The sequence below is a fragment of the Halichoerus grypus genome, chromosome 9, assembly GCF_964656455.1.
Source record: "Halichoerus grypus chromosome 9, mHalGry1.hap1.1, whole genome shotgun sequence".
NCBI lineage: Eukaryota > Metazoa > Chordata > Mammalia > Carnivora > Phocidae > Halichoerus > Halichoerus grypus.
This window is the reverse complement of record NC_135720.1, coordinates 81,457,405-81,476,366: the sequence shown is the minus strand read 5'-3', so window position 1 is coordinate 81,476,366 and position 18,962 is coordinate 81,457,405. Positions and strand designations below refer to the sequence as shown.

The window sequence follows — 18,962 nt, the reverse complement described above, 5'->3', positions numbered from 1 at the left end:
TCTCAGACGATGATAGGATTAGACTAGAAATCAATAACAAAGATAACTGGACAGTCTCCAAATAGTTGGAGATTAAACAATGCACTTCTAAATAATATCAAAGAAAAAATGTGCCAAAAGAAAAAAATCTCAAAAGAAATTAAAAAATCTTTTGAACTAAATAAAAATGAAAATACAATTTATTAAAATTTGTGGAATGCAGTAAAAGCAGTACTTAGAGGGAAATGTATAGCATTGAATGATCAAGTTGTTAAAAGTGGAGATTCTGGGGTGTTGCCACAGGTCCACTGAGTTGGATCTCTGAGTGTAGGGTAGAGCTTGGGAAAATGCAATTAAAAAAATAGCCCCAGGTGATTTTACTGTACCCTAAAATTTGAGTGTTCCTGGATTAAATATTTTTTTCCCAATTGTCAATCACAAAAATGAAGACAAATCCATTAGTATTAAACTGTTTTGAGGAGCCTAATTCATTTGGGTATATACAGAAACACTTCCACTTTGTTTTTCTAATAACAGCCCCCTCCCACCCTCTGCTATACACATTTCCCACCAGCTAGAAACTCTTAAAATATCTTAAGTTAGATTCTGTAACTTATCAGCTTCTTTTAGACATCATTATAATGGTCTCATTCTAGTGTCTACTATTTGCATCTTTTTATTTAAAAACCTTGGATGGAGTAATCAGAGCTTCTTCCAGAAGTGCCTCTCTCCTGGTTTTGTGGAATTTCCTCACAACATGGCCCCCAAATGCCAGTCTTCACTCCTGCCACCTCAAATGAAGAAACCCAGACTGCCTCCTGCCCCCAAGCTGAAGGAGATGTCGACCTCTCAGCACTTGCTTAGGGGAGAAGAAGAACACCAAGAAGCAATTAAACATATTGATGAAGTACGAAATGAAATAGACAGACTTAATGAACAAGCCAGTGAGGAGATTTTAAAAGTAGAACAGAAATATAACAAACTCCACCAACCATTTTTTTCAGGAGAGGTCGAATTGATTGCCAAAGTCCTCAATTTTTGGGTAACAACATTTGTCAACCATCCACAAGTGTCTACACTGCTTGGGGAGGAGGATGAAGAGGTGCTGCATTATTTGACAAGAGTTGAAGTGACAGAATTTGAAGATATTAAATCAGGTTACAGAATAGATTTTTATTTTGATGAAAACCCTTACTTCGAAAATAAAGTTCTCTCCAGAGAATTTCATCTGAGTGAGAGTGGTGATCCATCTTCAAAGTCCACCGAAATCAAATGGAAATCTGGAAAAGATTTGACGAAACGTTCAAGTCAAACACAGAGTAAATTCAGCAAGAAGAGAGCTTCTTCACCCAGTTTACTGACCATTCTGATGCAGGTGCAGATGAGTTAGGAGAAGTCATCAAAGATGATATTTGGCCAAATCCATTACAGTACTACTTGGTTCCCGATATGGATGATGAAAAAGGGGAAGGAGAAGAAGTTGATGATGATGATGAAGAAGAAGGAGGATTGAAAGATATTGATGAAGGAGTTGAGGATGAAGGAGGACGAAAGAGAAGATGACTAATGGAACACTGATGGAGTCCAACCTTCCTTTTTAAATTTTCTTCAGTCCCTGGGAGCAAGGTGCAGTCTCTTTTTTTTCCCCCTTCCTCTTGTGCTCACTTGCCCTGTTTTTTTGAAGTCTCTTTTCTCTCTCTCTGTACCATGGTTCTCAACTTATTTTGGGGGGAAATACTTTGAGCAGAATACAATGGGAAAAGAATCTCTGCCCTTTGCTGTTCCAAATTCATTTTTATCCCTTCCTGTCTCAACAAAAACTTTATGGAATCAATACCACCATGCTCTGTGGGAAACAAGAAAAACCTACTCCCTTAACTTTGCTGGAAGCTGGAGGGTGCTAGGCCCCTGTGTAGTAGTGCATAGAATTCTAGCTTTCTTCCTCCTTTCTCTGTATATTGGGCTCAGAGATTACACTGTGTCTCTACGTGAATATGAACAATTAGCATTTACCAACATGTACCTGTCTACTTTCTGTTGTTTAAAAAAAAAGAAAAAAAACTTAAAAAATGGAGTTATAGAAAGGAAAGGGTGGGTTTGAGATGTTTGGGTGGGTTAACTGGGCATTTTGACAACATGGCTTCTCCTTTGGCATGTTTAATCGTGACATTTAATGGACATCCTTGCAGTTTAAGATGACACTTTTAAAATAAAACTCTCTCTTAATGATGACTTGAACCCTGCCACTCGATGGGAGAATCAGCAGAACCTATAGGATATTGTTTGGAATTGACATTCTTTATTGTAGTTTTGTTCCTGTTTATTTTAAATTTTCTTTTTGTTTCACCGGAAAGGAAAGGTGATGCTCAGTTTTTAAAATATTTTTATTATTTTTAAATTTAATTTTAATATGTTAATCACCATACATTACATCATTAGTTTTTGATGTACTGTTCCATGATTCATTGTTTGTGTATAACACCAAGTGCTCCATTCAGTACGTGCCCTCTTTAATACCCATCACCAGGCGAACCCATTCCCCCACCCCCCTCCCCTCTAGAACCCTCAGTTTGTTTCTCAGAGTCCATAGTCTCTCATGGTTCGTCTCCCCCTCCAATTCCCCCTCCCTTCATTTTTCCCTTCCTACTATCTTCTTCTTCTTCTTTTTTTTTTTTTTTTTACATATAATGTATTATTTGTTTCAGAGGTACAGGTCTATGATTCATCAGTCTTACACAATTCACAGCAAGGTTGGTGCCTCCCCTGGGTTAAATGCTATTGAATTTATTACCCAAGGGCTTGGCTTGGATGGGTAGTGGTTCTAAGTTACACCTGCAAGTAGCACCCCTAGGAACTGGTGATCCCTACTGAGATTTGTTCACATCTTTTTGATTACCCCCAGCTGAAGGCACCATGTGTTTCCTTCTTTCCCCTCTATACCACAGTGACCCCAATGGGACTGTAGCCTTCAATCTCACCTACCCTCCCAGGCCAGCATTCAGACTTGTGGACCTATGGGAATACTAGAACATATCTCCTTGAACAGAGACTTGAGGTGCCCCATTCCTCTACCATTTTGTCTTTTCATGTTGTTTTTCCCTTGCTTGGCAAGACTTCTGGCCAAGCATTCAACTGGAGCTTCTGTCTTCACATCTCAATTCTTTTCTTTGGCTTTGGACAAAGGAAACATTTGACTTTCCTCAGTCACAGGATAGAAGGAATGGATTCCAAAAATATAAGCCTATCCCCTTATGCCCCCTGCCAAGCTGACCTTCATCTCTCAGTTGTTTTCTTGTATTTTTTGGTGAGTGTGTATGGGAAGTCAGGGTTCATTGTAAAGCTATATTTCTGAATTAGTCTTCTTAGTAGGACTTATAGGAAGATCATAGGTTTGCAGAACCTAGAAGATGGGGTAGACAGCACCTATTGTCCTTAGCTATGGGCTTTGACATTGTTTCCAGGTAAATCAGAAAACCTTCACTTTCCATCCTGTTATGTTCCCTGGTGGAAGATTGAGATCTATTTCTGAGCCGAAAAATAACAATTGTCATCAAAGCTGTTTATGCAGTATACTAACCTCTTCTATGTATTAATGACATGAGTCATTATAGATGAGTTTTTTTCTCCCAGAACCTATTAGAGACTCCAAATCATAACTGGAACCTAACCCTGGACAGATCAACTTAACTTCAAAAAACTGTCTTAAACTAGGGCTTCTGTGTATGTCCTGCCCAATGCTTCTCAAGTTGATAGTTTTAGTATGGAACTAACTGTTCAGGTTTTGAAATATCCGTATTATGTGACTAAAATTCTTCATGTTTGGAAAACCAGCCAACTATGATAAAACTGTTGGAGGCAGATGATGGAGGATGGGCATATTGTAAAACTGGGACTAATTTTTTTTTTTTAAGATTTATTTATTTACTTTAGAAAGAGAGAGAGCGGGGGTAGAGAGAAACTCAAGTAGACTCTGCGCTGAGTGTGGAGCCTGATGCCATGACCCTGAGATCATGAACTGAGCCAAAATCAAGAGTTGGATGCTCAACTGACTGAGCCACCCAGGTGCTCCAAACTGGGACTAATTCTAAGAAATGTCTTGGTGCAATAAAATCAGCCATGATTCCAAGCTGTGCAGTTGCGTTCTTTTCATTCAATCAAATTCTTTGCAAGCTAAAACATTCTTTCTGTTTGTTGTCATTTAGGTTTATTTTAGCAGCACTTTCTATTATGGTAAGTTTTCTCATGTTTAGCTGACTGAAAAAAACCCCCTGAGTTTTAAATTTCTTTTCACAGCTAAAGAACCAAATTTGACACTACCAGTGAATTAAAAATTTATAAACTTATATTGTTAAGGCCTAAGGCTTAAATCAAATGGGAATTATTGAGATTGAGGTAAAAATGAAGTAATTTAAACATGTATGTGAACACCAAGGAAATATTTGATAAGCACACAATCTTCTAAGTTTATAAATGTCACAAATTATTTTAAAATATTTGACATTTAATAAAGTCCAAGCTCATTGTACCCAGTATTTCCCCCCCATTTATTTATTTTTAAAACATATGTAATTTTTTAAGGGTAATTTAATTCACATGTTTTGGATTCATTTGGCTATGTCATTAAAATTCTGTTTTGTAAGAATTACATTGCATCCAAGTAGTCTTTTAGTGTATTTGAAAATAAGTTTTTTTTTTATTATTCCTTTTTTCCCTTGTTAAATGGGACCATCTTTTTTCTCTGGTAGATGAATTCAAACAGAAAGAGATGTGTTTTATTGATAATTCTGTAACTATGAATGTCGGATTATTTTATTAAAATATAAAATGAATTTTTTAGAGAGCATTTCATTAGTGGCAATGATAGGACTGGCAATTGTAATTACAAAGAGTCACATAATTATTTTATAAATTGCAAACTAAAAAGTTCCAAGTGAAATCCACTTTTGATATGTGAAGCAGGATCTAGTATTATTAAGAGCATACTACATGTCAGGCAATGGACTCAACACTTCATGTATAATTTAAAAGCATCTTACTTTTACATCCTTTTTTATGAACATCTCAGAAAAGGGACAGCCAAGATTCAGTCTGGTTAGGTAATTGCCCAAGGCCATGCACAGGGTAAGTGGTAAAATTAAGGTTTGGACCAGGGTAATCCACTTAAAAAATTGATTCTCTGTGGCAGAAAATAATTCTTTAATTATTGTAGCTAAAATAGAAATGTGTTATTGATTTTCCCTGAGATTAAATGGATTTGACTATAACAAGTTATACTGTAGATATTTATAATTAAATACTCAGTATACCCATGAACCTGGGCATATTTGCCAAAATAAATATCATTGTCCTTTAGTTAGACAACTTCTTAAATCCATTTATTATATATCTACTGGGTAGCTACTATATGCAAATAAATTATTATTGAAAACATTTTTGATTCCTGAATATTCTGTCACAGAAACTTTGCATAGAGAACCAATTAGTTTTAACAAAGAATTAGTTTTAGCGGATAACACGGGCAAAACAAGTACCACTACTATATCACAGAGGGATGTATTAATATGCTAAAGGGCAAATTCTATTATCAATTTTATTTTCTGTGTTAGTCATTAGAGGTCAATCATGCCACAGTAAAAAACAGCCCTCAAATCCCAGTAGTTAAAACAACAAAATTTATTTCTTGCTCAATCTACATGTCCAATGCAGGTTGAGAGAGGAAGGACTTATTTTAGTCATGTAGGAACCCTTACTGATGGAATGCCATCTTTTTTTTTTTTTTGTAGTTTTAAATTTTATTATATTATGTTAGTCACCATACAATACATCATTAGTTTTTGATGTAGTGATCCACGGATCCATTGTTTTCGTATAACACCCAGTGCTCCATGCAGTATGTGCCCTCCTTAATACCCATCACCGGGCTAACCAATCCCCCCTCCCCCCTCCCCTCTAGAACCCTGTTTGTTTCTCAGGTCCATAGTCTCTCATGGTTCATCTCTCCCTCCAATTCCCCCCCCCCATTTTTCCCTTCCTTCTCCTAATGTCCTCCATGTTATTCCTTATGTTCCACAAATAAGTGAAACCATATGATAATTGACTTTCTCTGCTTGACTTATTTCGCTTAGCATAATCTCCTCCAGTCCCATCCACGTTGATGTAAAAGTTGGGTATTCATCTTTTCTGATGGCTGAGTAATATTCCATTGTATATATGGACCACATCTTCTTTATCCATTCGTCTGTTGAAGGGCATCTCGGCTCTTTCCACAGTTTGGCTATTGCGGACATTGCTGCTATGAACATTGGGGTGCATATGGCCCTTCTTTTCACTACATCTGTGTCTTTGGGGTAAATACCCAGTAGTGCAATTGCTGGGTCATAGGGTAGCTCTATTTTTAAATTTTTGAGGAACCCCCAACTGTTTTCCAAAGTGGCTGTACCAACTTGCATTTCCACCAACAGTGTAAGAGGGTTCCCCTTTCTCCACAACCTCTCCAACATTTGTTGTTTCTTTCCCTGTCCATTTTGGCCATTCTAACTGGTGTAAGGTGGTATCTCAGTGTGGTTTTGATTTGGATTTCCCTGATGGCTAATGATGATGAACATTTTTTCATGTGTCTGTTAGCCATTTGTATGTCTTCTTCAGAGAAGTGTCTGTTCATCTCTTCTGCCCACTTTTTGACTTGATTATTTGTTTTTTGGGTGTTGAGTTTGAGAAGTTCTTTATAGATTTTGGATACCAGCCCTTTATCTGTAGTGTCATTTGCAAATATCTTCTCCCATTCTGTGGGTTGCCTCTTGGTTTTGTTGACTGTTTCCTTTGCTGTGCAGAAGCTTTTTATGTTGATGAAGTCCCAAAAGTTCATTTTTGCTTTTGTTTCACTAGCTTTTGGAGATGTATCTTGAAAGAAGTTGCTGTGGCCGATGTCAAAGAGGTTACTGCCTATGTTCTCCTCTAGGATTTTGATGGATTCCTGTCTCACATTGAGGTCTTCCATCCACTTTGAGTTTATCTTTGTGAGTGGTGTTAGAGAATGGTCAAGTTTCATTCTTCTGCATGTGGCTGTCCAATTTTCCCAGCACCATTTATTGAAGAGACTGTCTTTTTTCCATTGCATGTTTTTTCCTGCTTTGCCAAAGATTATTTGACCATAGAGTTGAGGGTCCATATCTGGGTTCTCTATTCTGTTCCATTGGTCTGTATGTCTGTTTTTGTGCCAGTACCATGCTGTCTTGGTGATCACTGATTTGTAATATAGCTTGAAATTGGGCAACGTGATGCCCCCAGCTTTGTTTTTCTTTTTCAACATCTCCTTGGCGATTCGGGGTCTTTTCTGATTCCATACAAATTTTGGGGTTGTTTGTTCCAACACTTTGAAAAATGTCATTGGAATTTTGATCGGGATGGCATTGAAGGTATAGACTGCTCTGGGTAGCATAGACATTTTAACAATGTTTATTCTTCTGATCCATGAGCATGGAATATTTTTCCATCTTTTTGTGTCTTCTTCAATTTCTTTCATGAGTGTTTTGTAGTTCCTAGAGTATAGATCCTTTACCTCTTTGGTTAGGTTTATTCCAAGGTATCTTGTGGTTTTTGGTGCTATTGTAATTGGAATCATTTCTTTAATTTCTCTTTTTACAGTTGCGTTGTTAGTGTATAAGAAAGCAACTGATTTCTGTGCATTGATTTTGTATCCTGCCACATTACTGAATTGCTGTATGAGTTCTAGTAATTTGGGGGTGGAGTCTTTTGGGTTTTCCACATAAAGTATCATGTCGTCTGTGAAAAGAGAGAGTTTGACTTCTTCTTTGCCAATTTGAATACCTTTTATTTCTTTTTGTTGTCTGATTGCTGTTGCTAGGACTTCTAGTACTATGTTGAACAACAGTGGTGAGAGTGGGCACCCTTGACGTGTTCCTGATCTTAAGGGAAAGGCTCTCAGCTTTTCCCCATTGAGGATGATATTCGCTGTGGGTTTTTCATAGATGGATTTTATGAGCTTGAGGAATGTTCCCTCTAACCCTATATTCTGGAGAGTTTTAATCAGGAAAGGATGTTGTATTTTGTCAAGTGCTTTTTCTGCATCAACTGAGAGGACCATATGGTTCTTCTCCCTCCTCTTTTAATGTGTTCTATCACATTGATTGATTTGCGAATGTTGAACCACCCTTGCATTCTGGGGATAAATCCCACTTGGTCGTGGTGGATGATCCTTTTAAGGTATTGTTGGATCCTATTAGCTAGGATTTTGTTGAGGATTTTGGAATCCATATTCATCAGGGATATCGGTCTGAAATTCTCCTTTTTGGTGGGGTCTTTGCCTGGTTTGGGGATTAAGGTAATGCTGGCCTCATAGAATGAGTTTGGAAGTTTTCCTTCTGTTTCTATTTTTTGAAACAGCTTCAGTAGAATAGGTATTATTTCTTCTTTGAATGTTTGGTAGAATTCCCCAGGGAATCCATCAGGCCCTGGACTTCTGTTTTTTGGGAGGTTTTTGATCACTGCTTCAATCTCGTTACTGGTTATTGGCCTATTCAGGTTGTCAATTTCTTCCTGTTTCAGTCTTGGCAGTTTATAGGTTTCCAGGAAGGCCTCCATTTCATCCAGATTGCTCAGTTTCTTGGCATATAGTTGTTGATAATAATTTGTAATAATTGTTTCTATTTCCTTGGTGTTGGTCGTGATCTCTCCCCTTTCATTCATAATTTTATTAATTTGGGTCCTTTCGCTCTTCTTTTGGATAAGTCTGGCCAGTGGTTTATCAATCTTATTAATTCTTTCAAAGAACCAACTTCTAGTTTCATTGATCTGATCTACTGTGTTTCTGGTTTCTAATTCATTGATTTCTGCTCTAATTTTAATTATTTCTCTTCTAATGCGTGGCTTAGGCATCGTTTGTTGCTTTTTCTCTAGTTCTTTAAGGTGTAGAGTTAGTTGGTGAATTCGGGATTTTTCTATTTTTTTGAGTGAGGCTTGGATGGCTATGTATTTCCCCCTTAGGACCGCCTTTGCAGTATCCTATAGGTTTTGGACCGATGTGTTTTCGTTCTCATTGATTTCCATGAATTGTTTAAGTTCTTCTTTGATTTCTTGGTTGACACAAACATTCTTGAGCAGAGTGGTCTTTAGCTTCCAAGTGTTTGAATTTCTGCCCAATTTTTTCTTGTGATTGAGTTCCAGTTTTAGAGCATTGTGGTCTGAGAATATGCAGGGAATAATCTCAGTCTTTTGGTATTGGTTGAGACCTGATTTGTGACCCTATATGGTCTATTCTGGAGAAAGTTCCATGTGTGCTCGAGAAGAATGAGTATTCTGTTGTTTTAGGGTGGAATGTTCTGTAAATATCTATGAGGTCCATCTGGTCCAATGTATCATTCAAAGCTCTTGTTTCCTTGTTGATTTTCTGCTTAGATGATCTGTCCCTTGCTGAGAGTGGAGTATTGAGGTCTCCTACAATTAACGTATTGTTATCAATATGACTCTTTATTTTGGTTAACAGTTTGCTTATGTAGATGGCTGCTCCCATGTTGGGGGCATAGATATTTACAATTGTTAGATCTTCTTGTTGGATAGACCCTTTAAGAATGATATAGTGTCCTTCTGTGTCTCTTATTACAGACTTTAGTTTAAAATCTAATTTGTCTGATATAACAATTGCTACCTCAGCTTTCTTTTGAGGTCCGCTGGCATGGAAGATGGATCTCCATCCCTTCACTTTCAGTCTGGATGTATCTTTAGGTTCAAAATGAGTCTCTTGTAGACAGCATATGGATGGGTCCTGTCTTTTTATCCAATCTGCAACCCTGTGCCGTTTTATGGGAGCATTTAGGCCATTCATGTTGAGAGTGATTATTGAAAGATATGAATTAATTGTCATCATGTTGCCTGTGAAGATGTTGTTTTTATAGATTGTCCCTGTAAATTTCTGTTGTAGATCACTCTTGGGGTCTTTCTCCTTTTATAGAACACCCCTTAATATTTCTTGCAGGGCCGGCTTAGTGGTCACATATTCTTTCAGCTTCTGACGGTCATGGAAGCTCTGCATCTCTCCATCCATTCTAAATGAAAGCCTTGCCGGATAAAGTATTCTTGGCTGCGTGTTCTTCTCATTTAGTACCCTGAATATGTCTTGCCAGGCCTTTCTGGCTTGCCAGGTCTCTGTGGATAGGTCTGACGTTATTCTGATGTTCCTCCCTCTGTACGTAAGGAATCTCTTCCCCCTAACTGCCCTTAAGATGGTTTCCTTGGTTCTAAGATTTGCAAGTTTTACTATTACATGCCGGAGTGTTGGCCTGTTTTCCTTGATCTTAGGAGGGGTCCTCTCTGCCTCTAGGACTCGAATGTTTGTTTCATTCCCCAGATTAGGGAAGTTCTCAGCTACGATTTGCTCAAATACATCTTCTAGCCCTCTCTCTCTCTCCACTTCCTCCGGGATTCCAATGATTCTGACATTGGAACGCCTCATGGTGTCACTTATTTCTCTGATTCTATTTTCATGGATTCTGAGTTGTTTTTCCCTGGCCTCCTCTTTTCCCTTTTTATCTATTATACTGTCTTCCAGATCGCTTATTCTCTCTTCTGTCTCAGTTACCCTAGCTGTTAGATTACCTAGATTGGATCTCATTGATAGCATTTTCAAGTTCTGCCAATTCACCTTTTACTTCTGCCCTTAGAGACTCTATGTTGCCATTAATTGATTTCTCCATTCTAGCCATTGTCTTCACAATTGCTAGCCTGAATTCCATCTCTGACATCTTGGTTATGTCTGCATCCATTTGTAAATCTGCAGCATAAGTCATAATCTCTGAGTCTTTTCTGTTTTGGGGGCTCTTCCTCCTAGTCATTCTGTTGATGGGTGTTTGAGGGAATGTATAGAGTCGAAATTATTGACCAGAACCCAAGCAAGATGCACCTGTTTTCTTGGGACCTTAGGGTCGCTGGCCTCTTGTTTTCCCAGCCTGTCTTCTGCGGGAGGGGCCTGCCGCGCTGTTACTCAGGCAGCCCTGTTTGGGCGGAGTTGCCCTGCGCCCCTGTGGCGGGGGATGGGCTCAGTGGGAATCAGTCTTTGGGGCTTTTGTTCTCTGGTGCCTTTCCCTGGCGGCTTTCTGTGTCTCTTCCGCGAGTCAGAGCAGAAGAGACCGTTTCCAACCCTCTGCCTCAGAGCAGAGAGACCGCAGTCTGTTCTTCAGTGAGCTCTCCAGGCCACACCGTCTCCGTTTCTGTCCCTGCTGCTATAAACTGCAGTGGCCTGGGTTGTGCGCCCCTCCGCAGAGCTCCCAGTCCTGCCTCCAGGTCGGGGCACGTCTCTGCCCTTTGTGCTTCTAAAACCGCCAGCCGCTCCCAGTTCGCGCACGCCTGACTCCGCTGCTTGGGGTTTCCACCCCCGGGGGTTGCAGTTCACTGGCACGACCCCGGTGCACCGGGTTTCTGTCTGGGAGGCTGCAGTTCCCGTGCGCGCGACCGTCGCTCCGGTTTCTGTGTGGGGGGCTGCTGTTCGCGTGCGCGCGACCCTGCCGCTCTGGTTTTCCACCCCGGGGGCTGCCCTAAAGTTCTTTCCTGACGCTACCGGTCTGCGAGTCTGTGCCCCGTCCGCAGCGCGTGAGGCTGTCACTCACTGGCGGTGTAGGATCCCCATGGCCAGGCACCCTCCTGCCGCCGTTTATCCTCCGATATCTGCCCGCAGGATCACAGCTCCCCGCTTTGTACCTCAAAACCAACTGCCTGCGATATTCTGTTTGTAAAGATCCAGATCTTCTTACATCTCAGGCTGGTTTCGTGGGTGCTCAGAGTGGTCTGGTAGTTATCCAGCTCAATTCCGGGGACCAGTTGAAATAGGGTCCCCTACTCCTCCGCCATCTTTCCCCCGATGGAATGCCATCTTTACAGGTAGGACAAGCTGGGGAGTTCCTTCTATTAGTAATGCACTTTTCTGCGCTAGTCACATGGCACAGTCAACTTCAATCATGGGGGGTGGGGCAGAACTCCGTGAGCAGTACAGTGTCGGCTATAGCACCTAAACTGTCTTTGTTTTTAATGAACTAATGTATCCAGAATTTGTGCTGGTTTATAATTGCTTTTGGAAATGAAAAATAATTAGAATAATCATGTCCAGAATAGATAAAATTCAGTTCATATGTAAGTGGATTTCTTCATGTGTTAAATATGCACTTTCTTAGTAGTTAAAATTAGAATATGGGATGTGATTATGCATTAAATAATTCAATGTGTACACTTAAAATAGCTTCTGCCAGGGTCACTATACTATTTTAGTAATCTGGTAGTTGTGTTAGTTAGATGTTAGATGTGTTATTTAGTAGTTAGATGATCCTTATTTCCACCATTCATGCTGATTCCATCTTCCTCTCTCTTAATTTTCTCTGTATTCTACTCTATTACATGGGTTTTAAAAAAATGTGGCTTTTCCCCTCTTATGGGCTTATAAATTAGCTCTAGGGTCAAGATAAGACCACTTTGGGTAATGTAGCAGAAGAGACAGAAGTTTTAACTTGGGTACATTTCTCTTGCAAATGCAAAACCAAAGCCTTGCATTTTCCCTTTGGCCTCACCATCTGTGGTAAAGCTGTATGGAAGGGGGCCAGAAAGTAAAAAAAAGATAGGTGTGGAAACTGTATGAGAACATTTTTTTTTAACCCTAAAGATTGCTCTGTTCTGTTTAAACAAAGCCTTTCTTTTACCAAACATCCTCAGCAATCATTAACATTTTCAGTATTGAACTGAATTGCTGTACAGTATTGGAATTAAAATGTTATTCACTGGAAAGAGTTATTTAGTTTTCCTATAAAATAATAGTGATTTGCCACCTTCTTAAGGAAAGGTGCTTCTTGATCTAAACTATTTTAGGTGTCTTGGGTTTAGGGTTCTTTCCCACCCCTGAGGAAAGCATCCCTAACATGATGATGGGAATCCATGAGACAACACTATCGATTTATAAAAATTAAGTTTGCAACTTTTTATAACTTTTTAAAAAGGGAAAATCAAAGTGAAATACCTTTAAGATATGCTACTTTATTGTATAGATTGTCAGGGATAAAAGCATTGCTTAAAAGGAATAAATTCAGGTGTGTTGGCAAAGGGGCAAATGTTTGTACAAGTGGTAATGGACATAAGATCAAACACTCCAGTAAAACACATGGAGGAAAATGATGGCATTTGGTAATTCCTGTGTTTCTTTATTAAATAGTTATTATTTTATTTTCCTTCAACTTTTTAATGCACTAAAAATAATTAAGGGTTCCCTAAGAAATTTAAGAACAATTATGGAAAACAATGACCCAAAGAAAACTATAAATCACAACAACTAAAGCAACGCATTCGGACTGTTCAATGTAATTATGTATTTTCCTTGGAGAGTAAACTCGGACACGTGACTTGGCAGCTGTGTTCGTTTGTATTGTTTAGTTGCTGCTCTATGGAGACCAGACTCACACCAGCTTAATGGTGAGGGACTTGGCAATTGTTTCCTTGAAAGAGTCATTCTGAAAATTCTTGTACTAAAATAACTTTTTGTCATTTTATTCAATTAAAAGTTTTTGAGAAAAACATAAATTCTTGTATGAGACAATAAGATGACGAATGTAACTTAATTGCCACTGCATTCTTCACATTTTATCACTGTTTTGGAGTTTTAAGGAATGTTACTAACCTCAGTAGATTTCCCAACAACACTGGGTGGTAGATAGAGTGGGTGAACTCCAATTTCTCTTTTTTAACAATTTTGCTTTAAGATTTACTATGATCGTTTTAGCAGTGAAATGATTCCTTTTAGGTTTTAAAGTTACTTCTGTCACTGTCCTCTGATTTTCCAGCAGGGTGGTGGGCAAACACATTACTGACACCATTTAACAAGAACATTTTATACTTAAGAGAGGGAGGCAATTACTTACGTAGTTATTATTTGTAAACTCTCCTTCCTACCATTTGTCCTTTATCTCTTCGGTAATGATTTTGTTTCTGTTGAGAGCAAGGAACAGAGAAACCATTGTGCCTCATTTGTCATTTCTACCTTTTTGTGAGTGAGCTGATAAAATCCTTTCTTGTATTTTTTACAAATGAGAGAAGAACATAAGAGATGTCATGGGCAGAGTCTGGTAGAGAAAGCAAAAGGAACCCAGAGAGAAAGGAGGATGGAGAAGGGCTGTATTAAAATGTCACCTACTTCCTAACCTTGCTGAGAAATGATTTTTTGTGTTTATGGCCAGCTTTGCAGAAATAATGAGAAAGTCAGTAGGAAGCATTTTTGGATCCAACCTAGGCGCGCCCCCTTCATTTTCCTGCATTGATTTAAAGTCCCTTTAAATCACTTCTGGTGCAGTGTTGATCTAACTTCTTTCCAAACCAGTAAAATGTGTTTCTCAAACACTCCAGTGACTTGCTTTTTGATTCCCTTCAGCTACACAATGATTGAATCATTTCTAAGTCAGTGACTTTCAATTTTCAGGAAAATGGATCTCTTTAGTAGTCTACACAAAGATTGTAAGAGCCTGGTTTGAATAAATGTTACAAGTTGCTAAGCATATGGATGCAGACTGGATGGCACATTTATAATTCAGTTGCTAACCAAATATTTGCTTTTCTTAAAGGAAGTGTTAGCATGGAACATTTCTTCCCGGATTGAGCTTAGGCATTATTATTACTATTTTTTTTTTTAACCGTTAAAAGATGTTTATGTGGTAAACAGCATCACCACCTGTCACCTGCCACTTAAGTCCTCAAGCAAACATTTCCCAGTCACACCATTAGAGCAGGTGAAGCCCAGGATGTGATGGGGAAAATATCCTGGACATTATTCTGTTGCTATCATTAGCTACCATGAGGAAGCAGCATGAGACCCTGGGAAGTGACTGCAACATTAACCAGACTTTCCAGATGCTCTTGAGTATTCTTACTCCTGTGCTAGAAGGAAAAGAGCCCCTTGGAGCCGGGCCACTTTCTGCAGCTTTGGCAGCTGCTGGTGGCTGAGCCTAAGCGGGGGGGGGAGGGGGGGGGGGGATGAAGTTGGGACTGATTCTAGTTCCAGAAGCTATATGGGAAACACGTTTCCTTTCATGGAGCTTAAAGTAATTCTGTGAGGAAAAAAGTTTCTAATTTTACTTTACTTGATTCTAATAATTGTAGAATTAGATAATTATGGAATTGGAAGATTTTTTAGACATCCAACTCTCTAGTTTTATAGTGAGAAAATTAAGATCTAGAGAGGGTAAGGAATTGCCAGACTGTGGAGCCAAGTTTGTGTAGGGGCTGATCATTTTTCTCTGTTGATTTTTGAATAGTTTTACTAAATTAGAGGCTTGATTTGGCAAATATAGGAATTTCGGTTCTATGTTCTGTTCTGTTCTATTATCACATTATGTTTTATGCTATGTTGAGTGTTCCATTGTTGAACACAAATGAAATATTTCTAGGGCTATTTTCACAGTCTAGAGACCACAAAGCTGTTTGTTTTATACCTCCCTTTCCAACAATGGGGCTACTTTCTTCTTTTCCTTTTCCAAACAAATTCCTCATGGCTCTAAACATTAAGCTAAGCTTAAACAGGAAGCGCAGTGTTTCTTATGGTCCCTAAAAATGTGATTCTCCCCAGCTCTGTCCATATGTGTCCCAGAGTGCCCATTTCAGTCTTTCTGAGACTGTCCCCTGCTAGACTCTCATGCAAGTGGCAGATTGAGTGCTGGTGTGACTGTTCCAGTTCCTGGGGCTGCATCGAATACCCCGAGCCTCTGGTTTTCTATTAGACCTCCAGGAATGACCTCATATCTTATGGCTTGGGTGTTTATTTCTGCTTGATTTTCCTGTTCTGTCAATTCTCTCAGACTCCTTAACACTCAACCTGCTCGTTCCTGTTCCTGTATACGGAGAAAGCAAATGTGTCCTTCCTTTGTTGTCTTGTCCGTGCCTCCATCTCTGTGAAAGTCATACTTTAAAATGCTTCACCATGATAGAGTCTTTTATGCCTTTGCAATGAAACTATTCAATTTCATGTTTTCCATTATCTTATTAATATTAACAAAACTACAATGATGAGAACTGCTAAAACAATCTCATTTGCTTAGTATATAGACCCAGTGGTTTTTTTTTTTGCCTTAATAAAATTTAATTACTGGTTAAATTGCTGATATTGCCTTTATTTATATACCTGTCTGTACAAATGACAGCCCGTTGGGGCACCTGGGTGGCTCAGTTGGTTAAGCGTCTGCCTTCAACTCAGGTCATAATCTCGGAGTCCTGGGATCAAGTCCCGCATCAGGCTCCTTGCTCAGTCAGCTGCTCCCTCTCCCTGACACCCGCTCATGTGCTCTCTCTCTCTCTCTCAAATAAATATATAAAATCTTTAAAAAAAACAAATGACAGCTCATTAAAGACCGTTCAAACGTATAGTCAGATACCTTTAGAGCAATTTTTCTTTTATCCTAAAATCATAGTGAAGTGTACTCTTCTGAGAGCTATTTGTTAGACAGCAATATAGAATAATAACTCTCTTTTTCTCCTTGGCACTGTGAGAAAAAGTATTTTTAACCAAAGGTTTTGAACTCTTTTATTAAATCTTTCTCAGAAGTAGTTGTATACAAATCCATGAAAGCTAAAGCTCTGTTTTAATTCAAACCTTTAAAAAGAAAAAAAATGACAGTCCCCTTCCCCAAGCCTCTTCCTCTAGGTCCTTGGTCCTGAAGAGAACAAATCAGAACAGTTTAAGAATCACAATTTTTGTGGTGATGAGCCCTGAGTGTTAGATGCAACTAATGAATCATTGAACACTACATCAAAAGCTTATGATGTTATCTGAACATAAGAAAAAAAAAGAATCACAATTTTAAACCGCTAAAATACTCACCTGGGCAGCTTCAAAATTGGGAGTATGTTATATTCCAAAAGAATGTAAATTAATAGTTTTAAACCCAGAATTTAAGATGTTTCTTGTTGGAAAGAAAATTGGTGTGGTTATTTTTGGAGAGGGGAAGAATTTGGCAGTATAAATTAATATTATTTTTCTCTAATAAGATTCAGTAATTCCACTCCTAGAATTTATCCCTGAGAAATAAATGATCAGAAAAATGTCCAAAATGTGTGTGTAAGTATGTTAATTACAATGTTGCATGTAATAGTGAAATACTGAGAACAATTTAAATGTTAGACAATGAGGCAGTGTTCAGTAAATCATGATGCATTTAATGGGTTGGAATACTAAAAAGTTTTAAAAAATATAGTTATATCTTGTTTATTTGTGTTTGGCATAGAAACATGTCAATAATAAGTAACAATATTAAAGACAGTATGTATACTTTATAATCCCATTTTGGAACATGTGTTTGTGTGTGTGTGTACAAATATAAAATCTGGACAAATGTTCACCAGAATATTAAGTGGTAGAATTAGAGATGATTTCGTAGTTATTTTGTTAGCTGTGTGCATTTCTTATTTTAAAATAATGAAGGTGTTGCTTTCTTTTTTTTTTTAAGATTTAATTGTTTATTTTAGAGAGAGAGTGTGCCCACACGTGTGCAGTGATGAGGTGGGATGGGGGATGAGCAGAGGGAGAGAATCTCAAGCAGACTCCCCACTGAACCCAGAGCTTGTCGTGGGGCTCAGTCCCATGACCCATGAGATCATGATCTGAACTGAAATCAAGAGTCAGAAGCTTAACCCACTGAGCCACCCAGGTTTTTTTGGTATTTTTATTAATCAGAGATTGTTATATTACCAGTTTCCATAGTCAATTATTTCACACAGACAGTAGAGAAAGTGTTAATGGTAGAGCTTCCTTCTTCCAGAGTGTACACTTCCTCTCCTTTGCATTCTGAAATTAAACCTTGAATCTTTTGAGCTTTTAATCATGTGTGCAATATAAGGCTATAGGATTGTTGAGGCTACAAGGGACTGAGTGGATTCTGTTTGGTAACAGCCACTGCAGTGTACAGGGGACACTTTGGCAGGTGCTCACGAGGGCTGGAAGCCTCCAGTGATGGGGACAAAGTCACTCAAAAGTCATATGTTCATAAGATAAAGGTTGCTTGTATAAAACATCACCACAAAGTGGTATCAACCCTAAATTAAAGTAGAAGCTATTCATCTGGGCTCCTAACTCTCTCCTCTCTTCTTACATGAAGCCAGCAAAAGGCTGTGTTTTGAAGCACAGAAATATAGTTCTAACTGGCTTCAAAGATGAAACTCTCCTTAGTCAGCCCGAGGCATTACCATAGTCCAGATGTATAGTTTATATCTTCCAACCAACGTCTGTGAGAATTATTTCCCTCCATAAGTATCAGATTATATTTTGCCAAGTTAACTCTTCCTGGCTGCACTTTGAGCCTCTAAGGATTCCTTAGTGCTATCGTGCAACTAGTGAGAGGTAAAACTACCAGAATCAGAGGTGAGTGATTAGCTAAGGAATGGAACCAACAGATCAAATTCTCACCCAGTCTTTTAGCTAAAGGACTCAGTGTCATCCTTAAATGAGATGACAGTGTTTTGTGTTTTGCTTAGAGAAATGTATCTAATATATATGTTTATATCTACATCTTGTTTATATCCATATAAATTATGTACATACACATGTGTGCATATACGCACATGTGACAAAATTCTCTCAGTAAAGCCAAATAAGGAAGTTCAACTATGTCTGACTCTACACGACCACAAACATCTTGATCAAAAAAAGGTCAGCAGTGGTTAATTCAGTAGCTTCTGTGGACACAAATTATCCTGTAGTAAATGTAATCAGGGAGATAAATATGAAATAATGAGGCTATCAAAAGACTTCAAGTGGAGCACTGAGTGTTATACACAAACAATGAATCAGGAACACTATATCAAAAACTAATGATGTAATGTATGGTGATTAACATAACATAAGAAAATTAAAAAAAAGAAAAAAGACTTAAAGAGAAGATAAAAGTTCAACATGGAGTTTGGTCCTTGAGGAAAGAACTGAGGTAGATAAGAGTCTTTCTGAAGAAAACAGTAAA

The 18,962-nt window shown here is 38.5% G+C and overlaps 1 pseudogene; it reads left to right on the top strand.

Moving 5' to 3' along the window:
- Positions 1-736: 736 nt before the first annotated feature.
- Positions 737-1,546, top strand: LOC118546705 (protein SET-like; annotated as a pseudogene).
- The last annotated feature ends 17,416 nt before the right edge of the window (positions 1,547-18,962 follow it).